We start from the raw sequence: 6,000 nt of genomic DNA, 5'->3' as shown, positions 1-6,000 counted from the left end.
GATAGATATTGAGTGGTTATTTACGAATCATAAGCCACTAAAATAGGCTCAGAATTATACTACTGTAGTTACAGTGCTAAACACAATGTGCTTATGACTACTTACACTCATCTACACTAGTACTGTACTAGTGCACCATATTGATAGTTGTGGTGGTGCAAAGTGACTTGCCTTGACCCAGCGGTTAGTACAATGCTGTCAGTGTATACCACACATTTCATTGTCAAGTACAAACCATGGCACCCCTACATGCTGCCCCATTTCATACAGTTGCAAATTGGGACAATTTACTAACTTTAGTATTTTGTGCAATGTCTTTTCACCTTATTTCTGGAATTCTGAGAAGTAATCTGCACCATGGGCAAAATATGGGGATTTGGATCATTTCTTGCACTTTGTAAATAAAGTGTGTGATATGCTCCAGGATTATCTCAGCCGGAGCAGTAGAAAGGTGCCAATGGTGCTGCCCCAGTCACTTCTGGCTCTGGACATAACAACAAATGTAGGTAATACCATGCTGGACAGAATGATAACACATTCTGATTTCTGATGCAGCTGCTTCCAGAGGGCTCATATATTTAGTGATGGCATGCAAAAGGTCTAATTGGCTGTGTATGTGTATACTAGGAGGCACATTTATTAAAGGTCGAATTTTGAATTCATGTGAGTTTTTATAAACTGCCATAACACGAAATTGGACCAATCTAAATGTATTAATAGAATCAAATTTTTAAAACTCAGGTGAAATGAATCAACCTGAAAACTCGAAACAAATTTGTTTCCAATTTGATTAGAATTTAAAAAACATGATTGAGTTTTTTCCTTCTGAAAAAAAACTTGAGGAAGGCTGCAAATAGCTCCAATGTGATCCCTGGATGTCTCCCATTGACTCCAAACAGCAATTTGACAGGTTTTAGGCGGCGAATAGTCGAATTTGAATTCTTATAGTGCCAGAGTATGTTAAATCCTGAAAATTAAATTTTTTGAAAAATTTCAAATCGAATTTGTATAGCTCCCTAGTTGAATGTGACCATAAAATAAAAATGTAGAATTTGAATTTTCAATTCGACCTTTGATAAATCTGCCCCTATGTGTATGGCCAGTTTTGAAGCCCTCTCCATCCAACTTTTTCTGGCCAGGTGTCTTATGCCCCAGAGCAAGAGTGATAAGCCTTCATTAAACGTTATACTCAACTAGAAAATATGTCAGATGATTAGATTACCATTATGGAAACCCCACCCGTAGGTCACAAAATGATTGTACGTTATATCTGTGTAAAATAGTGTGCCCTAAAGTGTTTGTAAAGGTGCCTTGGATGAAACTAATTACATTTGTGCATTGTTTCTCAATTATAAATGCTGCTAAATATTGCATTTCACTAATTAAATATATATATATATATATATATATATATATATATATATCCACTTACAAGACAGGTCAATTTTGTTTTACAAACCTTATATTCATACAGTAACACTTTATATTCTTTGCAAAACATCCACCTTTTCAGAAGACCTTTAGGTTTAGACAGCCATAAAGAATCAGAAGGAATATTCAGCTAGATAAAAGCTTATATCTGAGGTATTTGAGAAGAAGATGGGTTTCTGACATACTATGTTAACTCCTTCTTTGAAGCAAAGGCTTTTACCAGCGTTGCACTTACCTGAGTCACACAGGCTGTATCGTGGGCAACCATCTTGTTGGTTCCTTGCTGTTACAATCCCCTTCTTCCTCAAGTCTAGGAATCACATTATTTTTTTACCCAGTGCTCGTATCAACTAGCTGTTGCTGGCCAATGGTTGGGATTAGCCTAGATATTTGCAAATGTAGCAACTAGCTTTGTCACACCACTAGAATTTTCTAATAGAACCGAAGAATATGGCTACAACAAAGAGTTGACTATCCTTCAGTCTTAGGTACCTGAGGAGTATGGAGAACTAGGAAGGCATTCTAAATCTTTGTCAGGTTTAAAAAGTTGAAAAAACATTTGCCTCCAAGACTGTTGTCATTTAGCTCAACAAATTTCTTCCCTTAACGGTAATGAAAGCTATTCTAGGCTACAGCTAATGCCTTGAACCTGTAGTGGCCTTAAAAATGGCTTGCAAGATACTGCTGAGAATTTCTGGTACACTCTGTTATTTCAGTTTTTTTTTTTAATAAAATCTTGGCCTTACAAAGTAATGTAATGCCACCAGATAGGAAGTAACAGCTTTTTTTATTATTCCCTTAAATAATCTTGAAAAAAGAATTTGTTGTGCCAGTATACCTCTGTTGCTGGTTGTACTTGGCAGGCAGGCAGTGCTTTATATTTAAAGGGGAACTCCAGCTTCCAAACCAAAATTTGATAAAGAGGCCCACATAACACAGAAACCCCTAATATACCCATCACAGTTACCTGTTTCAAAAAGTATGAATAAATGTCATTTTCTATGCTAAAATTCAGCTGTTTAACAGTTCTTCTCTTCTCGTCATCATTTGAAATCATGGCAGTGAAGGAGGGACTAAACACTGATGTTACAAATTGTAACAACTTCTCCACAGCTTACAGACAGCATGCAGGAACTACATAACCCACAATGCATTGCACTGTGATGTTATGTTCCTTATTGAAATCACATGTGCAAGGAATTGTGGGGTTTGGAGGATGCAGGCTAAGGACAGCTGGTTGTTGATACATAGTAACAGTAGTCAGTCAGCTCAGCAAAGTAGTCAAAAAGATCAGCAAGAGAGCAGGGGGCTTGGCTTAGGGAACTGTCAGAAACCATTAACAACCATAAAAAGTCTACAATATGTAAAGTTGCTTGAAATTATGTTTACTTTTAAAAAAGCTTAAGTTATGTTTTTGTGGAGTTCCCCTTTAAATACTATTAAAAAAACAGAACACTACAAAACCAACCTTATTAATGCATGGGCAGCTGCCAGCAATGGAAATTGTGTCTCACTATAAGTTCCAATATCCCCCAAAAGTCATCAGCTGTCAGGAATGCTGGGCAAATTTTACTGAGCATTATCTTGAGGACCAACAGGTGCCGACGCCGCCCTTGTGGATTACAGTAAATCTCGATGTATTTTTTGACACCTGTAAAAAATGGTGTTTCAAACTGATCAGTAATTTAGCAGTACCATAAAAGTCTGGCACGCGTATAGTTATATTGTACAGATCAGTTTTTGCCATGCTTTCATAATAAAAAAAATGTTTTAATATCAAATGCCATAATATGAAATCTGAAACTGTATGTGATGAAAAACGTCTATGAGCCTTTCCATGACTGCATGAACCTGCCAACGGAACTTACTGTCTAAATGCATGTGTGGGAGTACTGTAGGCATGTAGCGTGTTGCATTCCCAAAATAGCAAAGCCTAATCTTAAACCATCTGCTTTGAAAATATAGAAAAATCTGTGGGATTTTCTTTTCACGCAACGTTGGAAATGTGTTTGTTATAATATTTCATATACTGACCATTGTGCCTTCATATGCTCGCTTAGCAGTGCCCTACACCCTGACAAAGTATTCGATAAATGCCAATAATTACTAGTGCCTGGGCAATCCAAGTGCTGACTGCCGCGTTTCCAAGAGACTAATGCTTTTAACCCGAGAGTCCAGGCGATTGCCGTTGAATTGAATGGGGAGTGATTCCAAGTGTTGTAAGTATTGTAAAAACCTTGGATGTCAACTATAGTTACTACAGCTGCTTTAGATCTGTATAACAATGAAATGTCTTCAGTTAGACATAGATACCTTTACTTATCCATATTATATAAGATATAGTTCCAGGCAGAGGCAATTCTTACCTGTTTGTCGGGCAGGTGTGGCAGTTTTAGCATAGAAACATAATCCTAGCTCGAACTGTTTGTCTGCACTGGCATAGCTTTGTATTAAACATCAGTGTAGATAAATGATTGGGCCCGGGGGCTATATATGTTTCCAGATAACAATATTTTCAGTACACATGGTACCTTTGCCCTCAGCCTATGCCATATACTCCATAACTTATGGATCCATCATTATACAATGAAAAGTGATATAGGGCACAGATATACATTTTGGATGGTATATGGTACCTCTAAGGGTCAGGGCACACAAGCAGATTCAGGGAGATTACTCGCCCAGCGACAAATTTCCTCTTCTTCGGGGTGACACATCTCCTCTTCTTTGGGGCGACTAATCTCCCCGAACTGCCTTCCTGCCGACAATTTACATTTTAGCCGGCAGGAAGGCAGTTCAGCACGATTCGTTTTCCGAAGTTGCCTAACCAGGAAACTTCGGGCGACTTCTGAAAACGAAGTCTGCCGGTGTGCCCTGACCCTAAAGCTGGTGATCAGGTTGTTCCGCCCAGTATCTGGCTACACATGAATGGACAGCTGGTTGGCTGATTGTGTTGGAAACAACCAAAATGCCCCACTCTGTTTCGGCCATAGATAAGAATGTAGGATGTACCATTTCTGTTCATTACACTAGCCTTTGAAGTGGAGGCCTTTATTTCATCACTTTTTTTACTATTTGCAAATTTTAGTTTGTTGGAATTTTTCTAAAGGTTATTTTATGGCCATGGTCTTCTGTTTGCTTCTGCAAAATCACTGTAAAACCATTTTTGTCAACCAGTTCACTTTCCATTATTAAAGTATTCCCTGTCTATACTTAATGGCTTACGTCTGCTTCATGATTGGATGTTCTTATGAGGAAGCAAATAAAGCACCAATTACCTGCAACTTGGTTGTGATGCACAGACTTTAACACCAGAGAAATAAAAAGAGACAGATCTGCAATTGGCACTGTTATTTTATTAGTACGAGTATACTGAAACAATAAACTTGTACTGGTATACAGACAATTTCTTTAAAACAATTTTGTTCAAATTTTGAATCAAACATTGTTTTATTATAATGAAATAATTTCTACCTAGAAAACCTGCAAGCACCATCAAAGAAAGGGACCATAAAATTCAAGAAACAGACTTGAGTGTATCCTACAAATAGACACACCACAATTAGAAAATAGAATATGAATTCTTCCATTTTTTTAATATTTGTTTTTATAAAAGCTAGTGCAAGTACAATATTTTACACTGGAATTACAGAGAGTATGCACGCATATGGGGGAAAGAAATCGGTCACAATAAAAGCTCTGAACTATGTATGCACTGAAAATTTCCCTCTGCTCAGTAAGGTGCAAAATATTATTTCCTCCTTTTGCCTTTTATACCGGCCGGGTCAGCTAAGCTCCTTTCCAACAGAAAGCTGCAAATGACTTTTCATTGGGCTCATCATGGAAGAGTGCTAAACAGCAGAACAGGAATACAATTATAAGTTCCCATTGGCTATCACTAAGCAAGCTCTTGCCTTATATGCCCAAACTGTATACCTGAGGCTGGGGACTCTCTTGAAATACAAAGACAACATTTGAAGCATGTAAGGCGATGTACAAATTTGTTGTACGATTTACAGACAAAATCTAAATTGTGTTACAATCACTGTACAAGTCAGCCTTCCCCTTTACGTTTTTAGTAGGTTTTTAGGACATGACTAAATAAAGCAGATACTGAATATGTGGAATAAGGATATTACAAGTAAGTGTCCAATGAATTTTCAATTGGGAAGCATTCTTTTTAATAATGGTGAAGGAATATAATCTGTAAATATCTGATTTATATAACATTACAAATAGATTTGGTGTATTATTCAATTGGAACTGAAATTAAAATGGTAGCCTAAGGTCTTATGGATGGAGTCTATTCTTTGGACCTCACATGATCTTTTATTTTGGGGGAATTATTGAATTTTTTTTCCCAAAAATCTAGAAACACTTGAAATGGGCACAGCAACTCACTTAAAACATTTATTTGTGAAATTAATCCATATCAATATAAAATCACATTAATCCAAACGTCTAACATATTACACCACAAAGCAGTTTCACCCCCAGTCTGCCTACCTCATGTCAACCACTCCCTCCTGACGCATTTCGCGCTCCTCTGATGAAGCGCCCAATAGCGTG

This window comes from Xenopus laevis, chromosome 6L, assembly GCF_017654675.1.
Source record: "Xenopus laevis strain J_2021 chromosome 6L, Xenopus_laevis_v10.1, whole genome shotgun sequence".
In the NCBI taxonomy this organism is placed as follows: domain Eukaryota; kingdom Metazoa; phylum Chordata; class Amphibia; order Anura; family Pipidae; genus Xenopus; species Xenopus laevis.
The sequence above is the reverse complement of the archived record's forward strand: the minus strand, read 5'-3'. Positions refer to the sequence as shown.